Source organism: Pristis pectinata, chromosome 19 (assembly GCF_009764475.1).
Source record: "Pristis pectinata isolate sPriPec2 chromosome 19, sPriPec2.1.pri, whole genome shotgun sequence".
Classification (NCBI taxonomy): Eukaryota; Metazoa; Chordata; class Chondrichthyes; order Rhinopristiformes; family Pristidae; genus Pristis; species Pristis pectinata.
This window is the reverse complement of record NC_067423.1, coordinates 6,196,275-6,217,509: the sequence shown is the minus strand read 5'-3', so window position 1 is coordinate 6,217,509 and position 21,235 is coordinate 6,196,275. Positions and strand designations below refer to the sequence as shown.

Below are 21,235 nucleotides of genomic sequence, written 5' to 3'. Positions count from 1 at the left end.
TGACTCTGTTTCCACCACTCAGGCAGTGTGTTCCAGGTACTCACCACTCTCTGGGTGAATGAGGTCCCCTTCAGATCCCCTCTTAAATCTCTCCACCTTAACCCTAAACATACAGAGTCATAGAGTGATATAGTATGGAGACAGGCCCTTCGGTCCAACTCGTCCATGCTGGCCAAGATGCCTACCTGAGCTTGTCCTATTTGCCTGCGTTTGGCCCATATCCCTCTTTCCCTTTCCTGTCCATGTACCTGTCCAAATGCCTTTTATTTTGCAACTGAAAATAAAACAAAAAAGGGATTTAAAAACAATTGATTAACTGAACTAATTCAAAAACAGTAAATTGCCTTTAATATACCTCTTCTTCCCAGTGGTTTCAGTGACCAAATTCCCCAGCTGTTTCAGTGGTTTTAGTGACCAGAATTTTCATCTGGCCAGTGGTTTCAGTAACCAGATTCCCCAGATGTGCCAGCGATTTCACTGACCAGCTTCCCCAGATATTCCAGTGGTTTCAGTGACCAGACTTCCCAGTATAACTGCTGGGGAATGTCAATATATGGGTCCTACAAAGATTCCAAAATGGATTACAATCGGGAAAGGACCATTGTCCACACAATTTTCGTGATACCAAGGCAAATGTTGGCTGCTCCATTTTGGAACTTCATGGGAAAATATGGGCCAATGATTACAATGGAAAAGAATATTGGGAAATTATGCTATGGTGACCACACACACACACACACACACACACACACACACACACACACACACACACACACACACACACACACACACACACACACACACACACACACACACACCAAAAAAGGCCAGCTTCTTTCCCTCTGTTTTTATTCAGCTGCTTGCTCCTGAAGTGACAATGGATGAGGAATGAGATGGTTGCTCCAGGTTCCTGTCCCTGTTCAGAGTCAGCCCGAGACTGGGTCATCGATTATGCACCACCATCCAACTACTGCCCAAGAACACAAGGAGACCTTTCTGCACAAATGTTTGGACTGGGTCTTTGAAAGAACTGTCCAGATAAACCACTGTCCCAAACTCTTATCCCCATTGCATTGAAAATATTTCATGGAATTATACTGCACAGAAACAGGCCCTTGAGCCCAACCAGACAATGCCAACCAAGATGCCCATCTAAACTACTCCCATTTGCCCACATTTGACTCATATCCCTTTCAACCTTCCCTATCCATGTTTTTGTCCAAATGTCTTTTAAATGCTGTTACTGTACCTGCCTCAACCACTTCCTCTGGAAGCTCATTCCCTATATGGACCACCTTCAATGTCAAAAAGTTGCCCCTCAGGTCCTTTTTAAGTGTTTCCCCTTTAATCTTAAACCTATGTCCTCTCGTTCTTGACTCTCCAACCCTGGGGAGAAAGATTGTGTGCATTCACCCTATCTATGCCCCTCATGATTTTATACACCTCGATCAGATCACCCCTCAGACTCCTATGCTCCAAGGAATAAAGTCTCAGCCTGCCCAACCTCTCCCTATAAAACAATCACAGTCTCACAAAACTGAACACAATAGTCTCACCAATGTCTTGTCCAACTGCAACCTGTGTTTGGCCCATATCTCTCCAAACTTCTATCCAGGTAGCTGCCAAAATGTCTTTTAAATGTTGTAATTGTATGGCTTCTACGACTTCCTCTGGCAGCTCGTTCCATGTACCCACCACGATCTGTGTGGGAAGCTTGCTCCTCAGAATCCCTTTAAACTGTTCCCCTCTCATCCTAAACCTATGCCCTCTAGTTTTTGACTCCCCTACCTTGGGAAAAACAGTCATAGAGTCATACATCACAGAAACAGGACCTTTGGCCCAACAAACTGGAGAGGGTGGACACACCTGGGCTCTTTTCTCTGGAGTGGCAGAGGCTGAGGGGTGATCTGTTGGAGGTGTATAAAATTATGAGGGGCATAGATAGGGTGGACAAGCAATATCTTTTTCCCATTATTGAGTGATCCAATATCAGAGGGTATACATTTAAGGTGAGGGGGGTAGGATCAGAACAGACTTGAGGGGTACGTTTTTTTTACTCAGGGAGTGGTGGATGCCTGGAATGCGTTGCCTGATAGGGTGGTGGAGGCAAATTTATTGGGGGCTTTTAAGAGGGGCTTGGATGGGCACATGAATGAGAGGAAAATGGAGGGATATGGGCAATCTGTAGGTAGAAGGGATAAGCTATGTCGGCACAACATTGTGGGCCGAAGAGCCTGTTCTGTGCTGTTCTATGTTCTAAATATGTGTTGACCAACAAGTGCTCAGTTACACTAATCCTACACTAATCCCATTTTATTCTCCCCATATTCCTATCAAATGCCCCAGATATTACCACTCACCTACACACTAGCAGCAACTTACAGCAGCCAATTAACCCACCAACCTGCATGGTTGGGATGTGGGAGGAAACCGGAGCACCCAGGTGAAACCGATGCAGTCACAGGGAGAACATGCAAACTCCACACAGACAGTACCTGAGGTCAGGATTGACCTGGGTCACTGGAGCTGTGAGGGAGCAGCTCTACAAGTTATGTGTCTGTGCTGCCCAACATTGCTTCAAACCAAATGGTTTTGTGCAAAGTCTGGATGGAATTAACATAAAGGCAAAGCATTCTGTAGAGCATGTGTGTTGACAGGCAGTCCTTTATGCATCAGTGAAGAAGTTTTGAATAAGCCACAAATGGACCACTGGTTGCTATGACAGTTGGTTCAGCTGTTTCCTCTCTCTGTGGCCAACATTCGGAAGCATCTGTGCCTCTCTCCTTCTCGAGCTGAGGCTCCTAACTGGAATGCAAACCCAGACGTGGCACCAAGAACAAACCCAATCCGATTTATGAAACTCTACAGACGCCGGAAATCTGAAACAGAATTTATGAACCGCTGGAAATGCTCGGCGGGTCGGGCAGCATCTGTGGGAGGAGAAGCAGAGTTAACGTTTCAGGCCAAAGAACTGGGAAAGGGGGAAACTCGAGACTTACTCTGGGTGGATGGACTTCATGGGCAAGTCTTTCGGTCACACTCTGGGAGTGCTGGAGTAGAAGAAAGGGAAGCAGTAGTCCATTCAGCCCCTCTTACCTGCTCCTCCATTCAATAAGAACATGGCTGATCTGAGTCAAAGAGAGATACAGCAGGGAAACAGGCCCTTCGGCCCATCGAGTCCACACTGACCATACTGAGTTCTGTATTTTCTTCTCCTACTTGGTTTTGCACTAACCTTGCACTAATTTTGTATCCTGTATATACCACATTTTGTATTATTTGTGCTTTCACAATTTTTCTGTCTGCGTTTATTGTATGTCCTCTTTTCTATGTATGTCCTCTGTTGTGTGAGTCTGGGGGAAGCGACATTTCGTTCCTCCATGCATTTTACAGCATGTGGGGGAATGGCAATAAAGTAACTTGAATTTGAACTTGAATCACCCATTTACACTAATCATAGATTAGTCTCATTTTTTATTCCCCTCATGTTCTCATCAACTGCCCCCAGATTCTACCACTCACCAGGGGTATTGCAGTGTCAGGGTTTGGAAAGGGGAGTCTGATGTCACCCTTCTGGGCATGGTGATACTGGTGCTTGGCTGAAGGTTTGAACAGTGAATGCCTCCTGTTGGAACAATAATGACATCTATCAGTCAAGGAACACGTTGACATGCCCAAGAAAGCTCACCAGTGCCTCTACTTCCTCAGGAGGCTAAAGAAATTTAGTTTGTCCCCTTTGACACTCACCAACTTTTATCAATGCACCATAGGAAGCATCCTATCTGGATGTATCATGGCTTGATACGGCAACTGCTCTGCCCAGGACTGCAGAGAGTTGTGGACACAGCCCAGCACATCATGGAAACCAACCTCCCCTCCCTGGACTCTGTCTATACTTCTCTCTGCCTTGGTGAAGCAGCCAGCATAATCAAAGACCCCACCCACCTGGGTCATTCTCTCTTCTCCCCTCTCCCATCAGACAGAAGATACAGGAGCCTGAGGGCACATACCACCAGGCTCAAGGACAGCTTCTATCCCACTATGATATGAATGGTTCCCTTATACGATGAGATGGACTCTTGACCTCACAATCTACCTTGTTATGACCTTGCACCTTATTGTCTACCTGCATTGCACTTTCTCTGTAGCTGTGACACTTTACTCTGTACTGTTATTGTTTTCACCTGCACTACCTCAATGCACTCTGTACTGACTCAATGTAGCTGCATTGTGTAATGAATTGACCTGTACGATCAGTATGCAAGACAAGTTTTTCACTGTACTTCCGTACAAGTGACAATAACAAACCAATACCAATACCAATACAAATTTGTTCTTGGTTAAATGTGCCCTCCAGCAGAGGTTATGCCATATACCTCTTAAAATACATTTGTGTTGTATCAACAGGATTTAGGTGGGACTGAATTTCAGAAGTATAAGAAACAGTCTGGTCCATATGTGACTCCATACACATTGAGGTGATTGAACCTGAACTGTCTTCACAAACGACCCAGCAAGCCGTTCAGTTTGGGGGTAATTGGGGATGGACAATAAATGTCAGCATTGTCAGATGTCTACACCTTGTCAGTTGAAAGTGTCCTGACTGGTTGCATCACGGTCTGGGACGGCAATTCGAATGCACAGTAACACAAGAAGATGCAGAGAGTGATGGACTCAGCCCAATACATCACGGGCGTGTTCCTCCCCACCATCGGTGGTGTCTACAGGAGGCGCTGCCTCAGGAAGGCAACATCCATCATCAAAGATCCCAACCATCCGGGCCATGCCATCTTCTTGCAGGAGGTAGAGAAGTGATCCCACACCACCAAGTTCAAGAACAGCTACTTCCCTTCAACCATTCGGTTCTTGAACCAACCGGCAGAATCCTAATCACTACCTCATTATAACAACACTGTGACCACTTTGATCACTCTGCGATAAAATGGACTTTGTTTTGTTTTGTTCTAATTGTGTTCTTTCTTGTAAAGTTAATGTATAAATTATGTTTTTCTCGTGAGTGCTGCTTATCTGATGTTATGTGCCTGTGATGCTGCTGCAAGTAAGTTTTTCATTACACCTGTGCACACACATGCATACACTGCTTACACGCACTGTGCATAGGACAATAAATTCGACTTTGACTTTAAAAGAAACCTATTACAGGGATCACTGATGGCATTGCACTACTTTGCACTGTTCTGTTGTTCTGTGCACATCACTGTATTTATTGCTGTATTTATTATCACTATGTACTCTGTGAGCTGCACGCAAGTGAGGAATTTCATTGTTTCCTGGTGTATATGACAATAAACTAATCTGAAACTGGTGTGGCTACATACTCACAGCAAGCATCTCAAAGCATCTACAAATATCTCCACTAAGTCCTCAAAGTCCACTTGCAGAACAGGTGAGCAGAGGTAACAATTTTCTCAAAGTCTCCCTTAAAAAATGCAACATCTCCACCATCTCTCCAGAATTCCTGCTCCAAGATCACTCAAGATGGAGGAGTGTTTTGGGTGGCACTGAAGTCCTTCAGGGAAAGTCTCAGGAGGAGATGAAAGCCCAGCCCATTTGCACACCACTCCACAAATTACTTGAAAAAAGCAAATAAGTGCACATGCTGGAAATCTGAAGCCAGGACAGACGATACTCAGCAGGTCTGGCAGCATCAGAAGAAAGGTCATGGATCTGAAACATTAATGCCATTTTCCTTTCCACAGATGCTGCCTGACCTGCTGAGTATTTCCAGTTTTACTCTGGCACCTGCCTGCCCTGTCAGTCATCTCCTGCTCCACCAGTAGCAGAGTTTGTAAGTCCCATGTTGACTTCCGAACAAGGCATCCTTGATTCCAATGGGCCGCGAGAGACAGAGAGGGGAGGGGAGAGAGTGAGTGTGTGTGACAGAGAGAGAGAGAGAGAGAAAGAGGGAAAATAAGTGTGTGAGAGAGAGAAAGGGAGTTTGAGAGAGAGAGCGAGCGAGAGAGAGAGAGGGAAAATAAATGAGTGAGTGAGAAAGGGAATTTGAGAGAGGTAGTGAGAGAAAGATAGTGAGTCAGTGAGAGAGAGGCAATGTGAGTGAGTGAGAGAGAGAGGGAGAGTGAGTGAGAACTAGAGAGAGAGACAGACAGACAGAAAGTGAGTAGGAGGGAGCATGAGTGAGAGAGAGTGAGAAAGTGATGGAGAATTGAGAGCGAGAAGGGGAGAGAGAGAGGGTGATAGTGAGAAAGGGAGAGTGAGAGAGAGGGGGAAAGAGAGAGAGACAGACAGAGACAGACAGAGAGATGGTGAGCGAGAGACACAGGGAGAGAGAGACAGAGATGGGGGGAGAGAGAGAGAGAGACAGAGAAAACAGGTGATTTGGAGGTAAAACCACATGTAATCACGATTTGAAGAAATGTCATAAATGTGACCAAGATAAAGGCAGAGTTAGATGGGGAAGCCCATAATGCACTTTGCATGCTGTACTAAATCAGTTCCTAAATTGTGTTTTATTGCAATATTGCACTGTACCAAGGGTGAACCACGTCAGTGGGTCTGGAGTAACCATTTATATCGAGCTTTCAATATATCAAGAATGTTACAAAAACCTTCTCAGAAATATTTCAAACTAAAAAATCAATCTGAGCCACTTAGGTGACTCAAAACTTAATCAGACTGCCAGGTTTTGAGGAGCATCTTAAAGGAGGAGAGAGAGAGACAGAAGAAAGATCAACAGTCTAATCAATCAATCCAGGGCTCTGAAACTCACTGGAAATTCCAGCCATGTCCCTCTAATTTCATACCAGGCTACAGACTTGCTCTCATTATTAATTCAATGAATGTTCAACAAAGATCGATGTGTTTCTGCACAAAAGTGTTTATGCTTTTTTTAACTTGCTTTCCTATTTTCATCACAGGGACTGTTTCATTCATTTCTTTTCCAGAAATGAAACTGGATAATTTTATTTCTGTACTGGCTGAACCACACTGTCACATTTGATTACGTTATATGTTTGCTATTAATTAGACATTGGGACTGAGCTCAGGTGAGAGATGGAAGCAGAGTTTCATTCATATGTAAAAGCATTTGACAATCATCTCTGGCAGTCTGTGTTATTATCAGGGACTGTAATCACATTTCATTCTTTTCTCGGTTGTCGACCTTACTTCCTGCAGCCAGCCACAGGAGTTTGCACGGAACTAAATGCACTTTATAGTTGCATTGCCTGATGCTAAGATCGGCCTTTGGCCAGCAGATCATTTCTACCTCCACATGCAGTGAGGTCATTGTATTCTCAGATATACCTCCTGATACTGGAACGGTAATTGTCCCCGGTGTGAAGCCTATCATAAAGCCTGCATTGATGAGTGAACGAGCTCTGTTTGATGTAGCTGAAGGCTACAGGTTGCTATGGTGCAGAGAGATCTGAGGGTTACCCTGCATGAAACACAGAGAGTTGGTGTGCAGATACAGCAAATGGAAAGTTGGTCTTTATTGAATGTAACAAAGTCTTGGTACATCTCTACAGGACATGGGTGAGACTATACAAATGTCTTGTTTAAGGATGGATATAGTTATAATGAGGGCAGTTCAGAGAAGGTTCAGCAGCAATAAGGGTATTATCTAATGGGGAAAGGTTGATCTGGTTAGGTCTATACTCAATGGACCTCCCAAAAACCATTGACCCCATCAATCCAGAGAGACAGTGGAGTTTCCACTTGCAGAACCTCATCACAATCTACCATCGGGCAGGAGGTATAGAAGCCTGAAGTCCCACACCACCAGGTTCAGGAACAGCTACTTCCCTTTAACCATCGGTTCTTGAACCAACCAGCACAACCCTAATCACTACCTCAGTATAGCAACACTGTGACCACTTTGACTACTTTGCACTACAATGGACTTTGTTTTTTTTGTTCAAATTGAGTTCTTTCTTGTATAATTTTACATAATTTGTGTTGTTAATTCATATTTTTCTTGTGAATGTTGCGTATCTAATACTATGTGCCTGTGATGCTGCTGCAATAAGTTTTTCATTGCACCTGTGCACACATGTACTGTGCATATGACAATAAACTGCACTTTGACTTTAACCAACAGTGGCACAGACGGGCAAATGAACCTGGGTCACTATTCAATGTGGCTCACTGTGTGATTATATGACCGCGAACCACACATTTTAACAAACAATATCAAATCCAGAAGAAAAAAAAGGTGAAGTTAAGTCCAACATCTTCACAGCAATGGTGCATAAAACTGACTCCTACTGATTAAGGTGACATCAGTTCTGATTAAGGAGAAAGTTGTCATGGCTGGATTAAATGTGCAGTGAGGGTTACTAACAGGACACAAGAATATCAAGCTGATCTTTTTATAGAGAGAGAAACAGAACGAAAAGTGCCAGAGTTTGGACTGAGGTAAATCTCACACTTGCAAGCGTGCACCATGAATCACAGAACCATACAAGAGAAACAAAGCACTGCAGGTTCTGGAATCTGGACGAAAAACACGATGCTGCTGGAGGAACTCAGCAGGCCAGGCAGCATCCGTGGAGAAAAGCAGGCGGTCAACGTTTCGGGTCAGGACCCTTCTTCAGGACTGAAGATAGGAAAAGGGGAAGCCCGATATATAGGAGGGAAAAGCAGAGCAGTGATAGGTGGACAAAAGAGGGGAGGCGGGGTGGGCACAGGGTGGTGATAGTAGGTGCAGGTAAGAGATGGTGATGGGCAGGTGCGGGGGAGGAGGGGAGAGCAGATCCACCGGGCGATGGGTCACAGGTGAGGAGAAAAAGGGAAAAAAAGGTAGAAGAAAAGAGACTAGGGAAGTGAAGAAGAGAAGAAGCTTGGTGGTGGGGTTTTTGGGGAAGGGGGGTGGGGATTACCTAAAGTAGGAGAATTCAATATTCATGCTGTTAGGCTGCAAGGTTCCAAGACGGAAAATGAGGCGCTGTTCCTCCGGTTTGCGCTTCGAATTCTCCTGGCAGTGGAGGAGGCCGAGGACTGACATATCAGTGACAGTGTGGGAGGGGGAGTTGAAGTGACTGGCAACGGGGAGATGCAGGTTCGTGGTTACAGACGGAGCGCAGGTGTTCTGAAAAATGGTCACCTAGTCTGTGTTTGGTCTCACCAATATAGATGAGGTCACCTAGTCTGCGTTAGAACCATACAACATGGAAACAGGCCCTTTGACCCAGGGGGTCTGCACTGACAATCAACCATCCACGTACACTAATCCCATTTTATTCTGCCTCCCCCCTTTCCATCAGCTCCCCACTGATTCTATCCCTCAACGTACCCAGGGGCTATTTACAGTGACCAATTAACCTATCAACCAGCACACCTCTGGGATGTGGAAGGTATCCGGAGCACAGGGAGGAAATCCATGCAGTCAGGGGAGAACATGTAAACTCCACATGGACAGCGCCGGAGGTCAGGATCGAACCCGGGTCACTGGCGCTGTGAGGCAGTGGCTCTACCAGCTGCGCCACTGTGTGAGCCCATCCAAGACTTGCTGGTTTATTTGGGGTGGAGGGACTCATGGATTGTAGAGGAAGGCACCAGTCTTCCCTTGTGTACATTCACAGATACTCCGCTGGTTCAGATCTCATGTAGGCACGGAGACCGGGAGGCAAATGGGCAAATTCCTTTTATTGGAATTATTGGTTTATAATTGCCACATGAGGTACAGTGAAAAGTTTTTGTTTGCATGCCATACAGAGAGATCACTCCATGCATAAGTACATCGAGGTAGTTAAAAGGAATGCAGAATATAGTGTTACAGTTACAGAGGAAGTGCAGTGCAGGCAGACAATAAGGTGCAAGGACCATGACGAGGTAGATTGGGAGATTAAGAGTTCAGTTTTCAGCGTATGAGAGGTCCTTTCAAGAGTCTGATAACAGCGGGATAGAAGCTGTCCTTGAGCCTGGTGGTACGTGCTCTTAAACTTTCATATCTTCTGCCCGATGGGAGAGGGGACAAGAGAGAATGTCCGGGGTGGGAGGAGTACTTGATTATGTTGGCTGCTTTCCTGAGCCAACGAGAAGTGTAGACAGAGTCAATAGAGGGGAGGCTGGTTTGTGTGATGGACTGGGTTGTGTCCACAACTCTCTGCAGTTTCTTGTATCATTACACGTACAAGTCCCTGTTCTCATTCAGTGCAGTGATGTTTATTGTCACTGGAGTCGTTTTCATTTTATTGAACCTACAGTTTACATAATAAACAACAGTGTCAAGGAATGAGCAATCGACTCATTTGAGTGTGGTGATACTCTGACTGCAAGTCTATGGCTTATGATGTGGTTCATGATGTCACCTATAAACCAATACCAATATACTCATTGAGTGAATTACAGCCTGTTTGCTGACTCCAACTGTCTATTGTTCTGTACATTGCAAGTGTCGTCGCCACTGACAATAAGTTTCTTTAATAAATATGTCAGAGTGTAACCATTTAAAAGGCTGCACAGATTAGTTTGCCAGGCTGTGTGGAAGATGTCCTTTCATTAACACTGGCTATCAGCAGGGGAAAATTTTTTAAAATTCAAAATAAACTTCGTTCATAATAAAAGACAAATGATATACAATTACAAAACAGTGCAAACCTTTACATTCTTGTACAGATCATTGTCTGACAGCCACAGTAAGGCCAAGACAGAGACATGTCTTGCAGGGCAGGCACGGTAGTGTAGCAATTAGGGTAACGCTTTACAGTGCCAGCAAAACTGGGTTCAATTCTGGCTGTTGTCAGTAAGGAGTTTGTACGTTCTCCCCGTGACTGCATGGGTTTCCTCCGGGTGTTCCGATTTCCTCCCACATTCCAAAGACGTACGGGTTAGGAAGTTGTGGGCACGCTATGTTGGCACCGGAAGCGCGGCAACACTTGCGGGCTGCCCCCAGAACACTCTACACAAAAGATGCATTTCACTGTGTGTTTCAATGTACATGTGACTAATAAAGAAATCTTATCTTATCTTCTGTCCTCTGTGTGACAAGTAAAGGAGGGCAGAGGACATGATGGATGGTGGATATCGGCTATACCTGCAACTCCAGCCATGGAAGATGGGCCGTTACAATTCAGTTAATTAAATACGTTTGGAAGAAAGAGCTAGAATTAGAAGTGGTGATCATGGTCATAAAATCGGAAATAAGAATGTTGGAAACTCTCAGCAGGTCAGTCAGCATCTGTAGAGAGAGTTGTCAGAAGGGTCTTGGACCTAAACATTAATTCTGTTTCTCTTCCACAGAGAGGTCGGCTGATTGATTGGTGTGGTAATTATGTGTCAGCAAAATCAAGGAACTGATTGTGGACTTTAGGAAAGGGAAGTCAGTCAAGCACACACCGGTCTTCATTGAGGGGTCTGCAGTAGAAAGGGTGAGAAGCTTTAAGTTCCTGGGTGTCACCATCTCGGAGGATCTATCCTGGGCTCAGCACATAGATGAAAAAGGCGTGCCAGCATCTCTACTTTCTTAGAAGTTTAAGGAGATTTGGCATGTCAGAGAAAACTCTGACAAACTTCTACAGATCAGATCAGATCAGATCAGATCAGATATCTTTATCAGTCACATGTACATCGAAACACACAGTGAAATGCAGCTTTTTTGCGTAGAGCATTCTGGGGGCAGCCCACAAGTGTCGCCACGCTTCCGGCGTCAACATAGCATGCCCACAACCTCCTAGCCCGTATGTCTTTGGAATGTGGGAGGAAACCGGAGCAGCCGGAGGAAACCCACGCAGACACGGGGAGAATGTACAAACTCCTTACAGACAGCAGCCGGAATTGAACCTGCGTCACTGGCGCTGTAAAGCGTTACGCTAACAGTAGAAACTGGTTGATTCACAGCCTGGTGTGGGAACTCCAATGCACAGGAACGCAAGAGGCCACAGAGAATGATCGGACTCAGCCAGTTCCCTCATGGGTACAGCTCTCCCACATCCCCCCTTCCCCTCCGCCCGTCGAGGACATCTACAATAAGTGATGTCTCAGGAAGGCGACATCCACCACCAGGGACCCCCACCATCCTGGCCGTGCCCTCTTCTCGATGCTGCCATGAGGCAGGAGGTACAGAAGCCTGAAGACCCGCACCTCAAGGTTTAACAACAGCTCCTTTCCTGCTGACATCAGGTTCTTGAATTGACCTGAAAGACCCTAATTCTACCTCGAACTATATTTCCCTCAACTTGCAGTAACGTCGTTATGTTACTTCTTGTTTATTCTGTCATGTAAGTTATGTATAAATTATAGATAACTTAAGTTTATGTAACTTATGTGTATCATATTTGTAATGTACAGTGCTGCTGCTGCAGAAAGCTAATGTTTATGGCACTTATACCCTGGGTATGGAGGCTCATGACAATAAACTTGAACAATAAACTGACCTGCTGAGTGTTTCCAACATTTTCTCTTTCATTTCAGGTTTTTGTTTTGATTGTCATGAAACCTCATCTGGTGTTGAGCATTGGGGTTGACTCTTAACTGACATCAAGCAGACCCTGAGTTCAGGGAAATCATGGGGTTGGCAGGGGTGGGGGGGGGGGGGGGGTTGCGCGTGCAGGTGGAAATAAACAGTGCCCTTGACATTGATGCTTTAGTCTGTGGAAGAATGGATACGTTAGCTTGAGGACACAACAGGAGTGGCATTATGGTGTTCCAATTCCTTCAGAGTGTTGCAGTGCGCTGCTAAAGTTAGATGAGCCTTTTACATTGATGTGTGAAAGTAATTGAGGCAAGCATTACCTCTCTGTTTACTCTAATTGTTCATAATCATAATAGCTTCAGGGAATAGTGGACTCAGCCCAATACATCAAGGCACATCCCTCCCCACCATCGGGATTATCTACAGGAGGCGCTGCCTCAGGAAGGCAACTTCCATCATCAAAGATCCCCACCATCCGGGCCATGCCATCTTCTCGCAGCTACCATCAGGCAGGAGGTACAGAAGCCTGAAGTCCCACACCACCAGGTTCAGGAACAGCTACTTCCCTTCAACCATTCAGTTCTTGAACCAACCAGCACAACCCTAATCACTACCTCAGCATAGCAACACTATGACCACTTTGACCAATGGTTTTTGATTTTTTTGGTACTAATTGTGTTCTTTCTTGTACAATTTTTGCATGATTTATGAATAATTTATGTTTTTCTTGTGAATATTGAGTACCTGCGATGCTGTTGCAAGTTTTTCATTGCATCTGTGCACACATGTACTTGTGCATATGGCAATAAACTTGACTTTGACTTTAATCACAAACAGGCCAGCACACAACAAGTGTTTCAGTCTAAGTAGCGTGAAATGATAGAAAATGTCCTACCAGTTCAAAACCAAGCTAATCTCACTACTGTGTGGGTGACAGCTTTTTGGATTTAACATGGAAAAGAGAGACCTAGGAGTATAAGTACATAGTTCCCTGAAAGTGGCGTCACAGGGTGATGAAGAAGGTGTTTGGCACATTGACCTTCATCGGTCAGGGCATTGAGTATGTTTCAGTTGTGCAAGATGTTGGTCAGGCTGCACATAAGATAAGATACAAGATTTCTTTATTAGTCACATGTACATCGAAACACACAGTGAAATGCATCTTTTGTGTAGAGTGTTCTGGGGGCAGCCCGCAAGTGTCACCACACTTCCAGTGCCAACATAGCATGCCCACAACTTCCTAACCCCTACGCCTTTGGAATGTGGGAGGGAACCGGAGCACCCAGAAGAAACCGATGCAGACACGGGGAAAACATACAAACTCCTTACAGACGGTGGCCAGAATTGACCCCGGGTCGCTGGCACTGACCACTACATTAGAGTATTGTGTACAATTGTGGTCACCCTGTTATAGGAAAGAAACCATTAAGCTGGAAAGAGTGCAAAAAGGAGTGCCAGGACTCAAGGGCCTGAGGTATAGGGAGAGATTGGACAGGCTAGGACTTTATTCCTTTGAGCGTAGGAGACTGAGGGGTGACCTTATGGAGGTGTATAAAACTATGAGGGGCACAGATAGGATAAATGCACACAGTCTTTTTCCCAGGGAAAGGCAATCAAAGACTAGAGGGCATAGGCTGAAGGTGAGAGGGGAAAGATTTAAAAGGGACCAGAGGGACAACTTCTTCACACAGAGGGTGGTCCAAAGATGGATCGAGCTGCCAGAGGAAGTGGTTGAGGTCAGTACAATAAGAATGTTTAAAAGACTCTTGGACAGGTACATGAATAGGAAAGTTTTAGAGGGACAAAGGGGAGTAGCTTCAATGGGCATCTTGGTGGGCATGGACAATCTGGGCTGAAGGGTCTGTTTCCATGCTGTATTACTCTCTGTGACTCTACATGACTGAGGCCACTCCCTCTGATCTCTGAGGAGGATGCAAAAGCTTCAACAGCACTATTTCAAAATTTTACGATCAACATTCATTCACTAAATGCAGATAATTTGGTTATTGTCGCATTGGTCTCTGTGGGATCTTGCTGTGCACAAATTAGTTGCAGTGTTTCCTGTGATACAATAACTGCACTGCATTATCTGCAAAGTTCTTTGGGCCCTCTTGAGATAACAAAGGGAACCACATAAATACAAATTTATTCCAATCTTTGTAAATATGTCTATCAAAGGGGAAATTGGTGCCTTTTCAGTTTTTCTGGTGAATTTTACAAAGACTTTGTTTCTAACTGTACTACATTATACCTGAGCAGGAGTGGCTTCTCATTGTGGGGAAGCACACGTTATATTCAGCAATGTGTGCCACCTGCAGTAATTATACAGAGAGTGGCGAACACAATGCTTTCTGTATAATTGTAAACAAGTTATCACATGCAAATATGAAAACAAATATGGTTCATGTGGATAGTTTCCCTGTGCTCAGCTTCCTGCTCCAAGCAGCAACTGCTGCCGGGCCAATTGGTAGTTTTAAGTCAGCGATTGTTTCTTGTAAACCTGAGGCATTCAAGGAGTTGGATGTCTGGGATTAGATCACAATTCAACGAATCAGAATCAGATTTATTATCACTGACATATGACGTGAAATTTGTTATTTTGCAGCAGCAGTACGGTGAAAAGGCATAAAATTACTATAAGTTACAAAGATAAATAAATAGTGCAAAAAGAAGGAATAACGAGGTAGTGTTCATGGGTTCATGGACCGTTCAGAAATCTGATGGCGGAGGGGAAGAAGCTGTTCCTGAATCATTGAGTGTAGGTCTTCAGGCTCCTGTACCTCCTCGCCGATGGTGGTAACGAGAAGCGGGCACATCCCTATTGCTGATCTTACTGACTGGCGGAACAGAATGGTTGTCTCTTGTTCAATGGAGGCTTTTTATTCCTTTGTAAGAAAGCGGAGATGATGTACCACATGTGAATTTATGAAGTCACAAGAGAATATGCAGATTTTGGAATCTGAAGTCTTTTACTCCTGGTTGCAAGCCATTTTAATTCCCCTCTGCATCCCCACACCGACCTGTCTGTCCTCGGCCTCCTCCACTGCCAAGCTGAGGCCAAGCACAAACTAGTGGAACGGCACCTCATAGTCTACAACCCAATGGCATCAACATTGATTTCACCCGTTTCAGGTAACCTGCGTCCCCTCTATCCCTCCTTCTGATCTACCCAGGTCCCGTCACCCCCCCCCCACTTCTTCCCCCCACCCCTGCTCAAGCCCCCTGTAAACCCAGTTTCTTTCCCCTCCCCTACATGGTTCCATCCGCCAATCACCCATCCCTCCTCTCATCGTCCCCGATCCTGACTGTTCCCATTTGCCCACCATCCCTCCTTTGTCTGATACCACTCATCATCTTCCATCACCTGCAGGCCTTTGTTGCCTCCACCAATCACATCCCGGCATCTGTCGTTAACTCCGCCCTTCCCTCCCCCATCTGGATCCATCAGCCAATCATCCCCTCCTCACCTGGATCCACCAATTGCTTACCAGCCCCTGCCTCACCCCTCCCTCTCACCTCTTTATACCAGCTATCTTCCCTCTACACTCTCAGTCCTGACACAGGGTCTCCACCAGAAACGTCGACCATCCCTTTGCCTCCACAGATGCTGCTCGACCTGTTGGGCTCCTCCAGCAGTTTGTTGTTGGGCGGTGAAGTCGTGTAGCAGTTAGCGTAAGGCTATTACAGTGCCAGCGACCCGGGTTCAATTCCGGCTGCTGTCTGTAAGGAGTTTGTACGTTCTCCCCGTGTCTGCGTGGGTTTCCTCCGGGTGCTCCGGTTTCCTCCCACATTCCAAAGACATACAGGTTAGGAATTTGTGCGCATGCTATGTTGGCGCCGGAAGCGTGGCGACAATTGCGGGCTGCCCCCAGAACATTCTCAGTAACGCAAAAGGACGCATTTCACTGTGTGTTTCGATGTACATGTGACTAATAAGTAAATAAATAAATAGATAGATAGACATCTATTGCTCCATATGACTTTATAAATCAGGTGTAGGCCATTCAGCCCCCTCAAACCTGCTCCCCCATTCAATAAGATCACTGGTAACCTGATTGTAACCTCAATGCTGCATTCCCAAATGCCCACAGTAACCTTTCACCCCTTGCCCATCTAACCCTGCCTTAAAAATATTCAAAGATTCTGCTTCCATTCTCGCCCTTTGGATGAGTCACACAACTCTCAGAAAACATATTTCTCCTCATCTCTCTCTCAAGTGCGTGACCCTTTATTTTTAAATAGCTCTACAACGAGGAACTCTCCTCTTCATGTCTGTTGGATTCGACCGTTTTCAGTAGTTTTTTAACATGTAAAGTGTTTAATACACCTCAAGTGGCTGCACAAGGTATAACCGCCTCTTAGCTTATTGGTTTGTCCATCAGGTGAATGCGTGTTTTATCATTGGTTGGTTTTGCCACAGGTATCTAATAGGTTTTCTGATTGGACTATTGTTAGCTATGGAGTACCTCTTATCTCAGCTGTAAAAGGTGTCATTTTTTTGTTAATCTCCCCCTTGCTTCTCTTGCTCTCTTCCCCTTCCCCCTAGCTCATTTTAGTTCCTTTGTCTCGACTCATCTCCTAGTAGTAAAGTTCGTGCCATGTGCTCTGTGACTGTTTCTTTGTTTTAAACTTTTCCAATAAAACCTTGTGAAGCACCAAGTTGTTTTCAATGCATCCTTGGACTCCTGAAAGAACCTGCAGATTCGAAAATAACCGGATCCAACATGTCCATGGTTGTCAGGTCCCCTCAGGACATTGAATGTTTTAGTCAAGCGCCCATTTACTCTTCTAACTCCAGTGGATACAAACCAAGCCTGTCCAATTCTTCCTCTTCTCTGTGGATTGTGGACCATCCTCACCAGGCACTGCAGTAACATGGAGAGAGCAACAGTGGGGTAAGCAGAACCATCATGAGATGAATGAGCAACTTATTGTGAGGACAAAGGAGAGATGGACCTCCTTGAACCATCATCTACCCCCGTGCCCAAGCTGACTTGTCAAGTGTTGATGTGGGTGTCATGGAGTTATGTTGCAATACCAAGACCTTAGACTTTGGTGAAAGGCAGACCATATGTTCGATGATCTTGCTGAGGCTATCTCATGATTGCATGCCTGATAGATGGATGTGGGAAGACAAAAGTAGGATGTGACACATTAAATACAACATTAATGCCAGCATTGAATAATCCTGCCAGCCAGATTCAGATTCAGGTTAGCTTATTGTCACATACAACAGGATGCAATGAAATTCCTTGCTCATGTGAAGCTCACAGAGTACTGGTATTGGTATTGGTTTATTATTGTCACCTGTACCGAGGTACAGCGAAAAACTTGTCTTGTATACCATTCGTACAAATCAATTCAATACGCAGTACAGTTACATTGAGTTAGTACAGAGTGCATTGAGGTAGGACAGGTAAAAACAATAGTACAGAGTAAAGTGTCACAGCTACAGGAAAGTGCATTGCAGGTAGACAATAAGCTGCAAGGTCATAACAAGGTAGATTGTGAGGTCAAGAGTCCATCTCATTGTAAAAGGGAACCATTCAATAGTCTTATCACAGTGGGATAGAAGCTGTCCTTGAGCCTGGTGGTACGTGCCCTCAGGCTCCTGTAGCTTCTGCCTGATGGGAGAGGAGAGAAGAGAGAATGACCCAGGCGGGTGGGGTCTTTGATTAAGCTGGCTGCTTCACCAATGCAGTGAGAAGTGTAGACAGAGTCCATGGAGGGGAGGCTGGTTTCCATGATGTGCTGAGCTGTGTCCACAACTCTCTGCAGTTTTTTGCCATCCTGGGCAGAGCAGTTGCTGTACCAAGCTGTGATGCATCCAGATAGGATGCTTTCTATGGTGCATCGATAAAAGTTGGTGAGTGTCAAAGGGGACATGCCAAATTTCTTTAGCCTCCTGAGGAAGTAGAGGCACTGGTGAGCTTTCTTGGCCTTGACATCTACGCGGTTTGACCAGGATGCTACTGGTGATGTTCACTCCTAGGAACTTGAACAGAGTACATGGTAATAATAAATACAAAAATAAATACAGTGACGAGCACAAAACAACAGAATGGTGTAAGGTATTTTAGTGCAACGTGAAGTAGTGCAAAAAAATGCTATAGTGACAATGACGGAATAACTGAGAGAGGGAGAATTAATAATTTGGCAGCACCACCAGGAAGGATGGTTGGTTCAGAAGTCCGACAGAAGTGGGGAAGAAGCTGTTCCTGATTCTGATCATCTGGGCTTTCAAGCTCCTGTATCTTCTCCCAGAAGGTAGAAGAGAGAAAAGGGAATGGCCAGGGTGCAGACATCCTGATGCAACGCACGGTGAAGATGGACTGGATTAAAGGAAGTGAGGACCCTGTGACGGAGTGGGCAATGTTGACCACCTTCTGCAGGTTCAATCGATCTAGAGCAGAGCATTTGCCATACCAGGCTGAGATGCAACCTGTCAGGATACCTTCTATAGCGCATCCGTAGAAATTCGAGAGAATCCTCATGGACAAGCTGTATCTTGTCTGATGCCTAAGAAAGTACATGTTTTCTATGCTGACGTGCTTTCTTGATCACCGCATCAGTGTGGAGGAACCAGGAGAGGTTCCTGGTGATATGGATGCCAAGGAACTTGAAGCTGTCCACCATCTGTACAGTAAGAGCTGTACTTGTGCATATGACAGTAAACTCGATTTTGACTTTGATTTTGATTGCAATCTCCAATTTAGTTTTTGGTTTCGTGTTTTGTTGTGGATATAGTAAAGTTACCTTTGAAATTTAGTTGATTATGGTGTTCTTTCTATCGAACAAGTGGAGGGCATTAAAATACACTGTGCTCCATCAGCTAATTTAATTCATTTTGCCTTTAGTTGGTAGACTGACCTCTACTGGTGATTCTTATTGCAATTTAGACTTCCCCCTTCAAAAACCCAGAACCACTTTGCTTAAATACACACTGTTCACATTAAATAATGCTCAAAGTGCTCAATTTATTAAATACAGTAGCACTATAGCTCGAAGCCAAACTTCTTGTATGGAGGAAACACTAGCTTATGAAAAAACATTATTGTCCATTTAACAGATAAAAAAAAACAAAAGTGGGCATTTTAACAAGTCGAAAAGATTGATTATGCAGCAGATAAAAGGTCAAAGTTCAGCTCTCAAAAGCAATTAAAAACAATGGGAGCTTTTAGAGCTTTATTGGCTGGTGCTGCTGAGAGCATTCTGTACTTTACCTATCCAGATATTTTAATTTGATTTACCTTATCCACTCGCAGCATTGGCTGCCCTCCTGTGTACAGGCTGTCCCGGGGTAACAAACAGGTTCCGTTTCTGCAGGCATCTAAAAGTCGATTATGTCCATAAGTCAGTAAGTACACAAAAATCACCCGATATGGTAAGTATATCTCCACAGCATTGTAATGAATTGCAGCAAGCGCACATCAGACTGATAAGTAAGAACAATTATTAAAAGTGGAGAGGAAACTAGTTCTGTTATTTGTAGGAACGATCGTGTGTATGTACGTTGGACTTCTGAATTTATTAATATTATGGGAGCTCGTTTGTATGTAGGGATGTTCATAAGTCAGGTGTTCCTAACCCAGGGACAACCTGTAATTACAAAGAACAAGGACTCTGAGGATTCAATTCTGGTCGGCATTGAGAGGTGAATTGATAGAGGTGTACAAGATGATAAGAGGCATAAATCGAGTGGACAGTCAGAGACTTTTTCCCACAGCGACAATGGCTAACACAAGGGGGCATAATTTTAAGATGAATGGAGGAAGATATAAGGGGGATGTCAGGGGTAAGTTTTTTACACAGAGAGTGGTGGGTGTGTGGAACGCACTGCCAGCAGAGGTTGTGGGGGCAGATACATTAGGGACATTTAAGAGACTCTTAGACACATGAATGATAGAGAAATGGGGAGCTATATGGGAGGGAAGTGTTAGATAGACATTAGAGCAGGATAAAATGTCGGCACAACCTTGTAGGCCAAAGGGCCTGTACCGTGCTGTAATGTTCTATGTTCTATTTAAGATATCACAAGGCAGGATTCACATCATTTTAAAAGCTGAACCATCCCGATTATACTTCCATGGAGAAAGGGGGAGCATTGGGAATGTGGACCAGCCCAATCTCTCTTTGTCCCTCCTCCCCTTACAACACAAGTCCCACGTCTCTCTGAAGTTACAACGGATGGTTACCTGAATGGGTAAAGGAACCCACAGTGGAAAATAATATACTTCAGGAGCACTTTTGCTTCCCTTTCAGGATGTCCCAAAACACACCGCAGCCAATGAGATTGTTACATCTGTCGAGGTATCCATTGTTCCCCATTTTTTTTCATTTGGCCGGATTTCTTACTTCCCTGTTTTTCGATGTCCCCCACTTTCTTATTCGCCTTGCTATAACTTAGTTTTCTATCTTGAAATAGTGTCTGCACCTGAAGTGACATCTCTGTTCCCTGGTTGACAGATGCTGCTTGGCTTGCTGAGGATTTTGCTGCTTTTTGTTTTGGGATTCCAGCGACTTCAGCATTTTATTCTGTGCCTCATGCTCCTGTCATTAACTCCAAGTTATTTTGCAAATCAACAAAATTCATTCCGAGAACTTTAGCCATTCACCATGCTCAGATAGAATTACTCATTACTCTCCACTTATCTGGATGAGTACAATTCCAATGAAACTTCTGAAGCTTGACACCATCCAGGACAGAGCAGCCTGCTTGATTAACCACCCTAAACGTTAAGTCCCTCCAGCACTAGTGCACAGTAGCTGCAATGTGCATCATCCACAAGGTGCACTGCAGTTATTTGCCTAACACGGGCAGGCAGGCGCGGTAGTGTAGCG

General features: G+C 44.8%; 1 long non-coding RNA gene across 1 annotated transcript in view; it reads right to left on the bottom strand.

Annotated features, from left to right (window-relative positions):
* Positions 1 to 17,669: 17,669 nt before the first annotated feature.
* LOC127580480 (uncharacterized) overlaps positions 17,670 to 21,235 on the bottom strand; it is a 28,595-nt gene continuing 25,029 nt past the window's right edge. Inside the window, exons 2-3 of the long non-coding RNA XR_007957827.1 lie at positions 19,645 to 19,724; positions 17,670 to 18,389 (exon numbers count right to left, since the gene is read on the bottom strand). This is a non-coding gene — a long non-coding RNA (uncharacterized LOC127580480). The remainder of the gene's footprint in view (positions 18,390 to 19,644; positions 19,725 to 21,235) is intronic.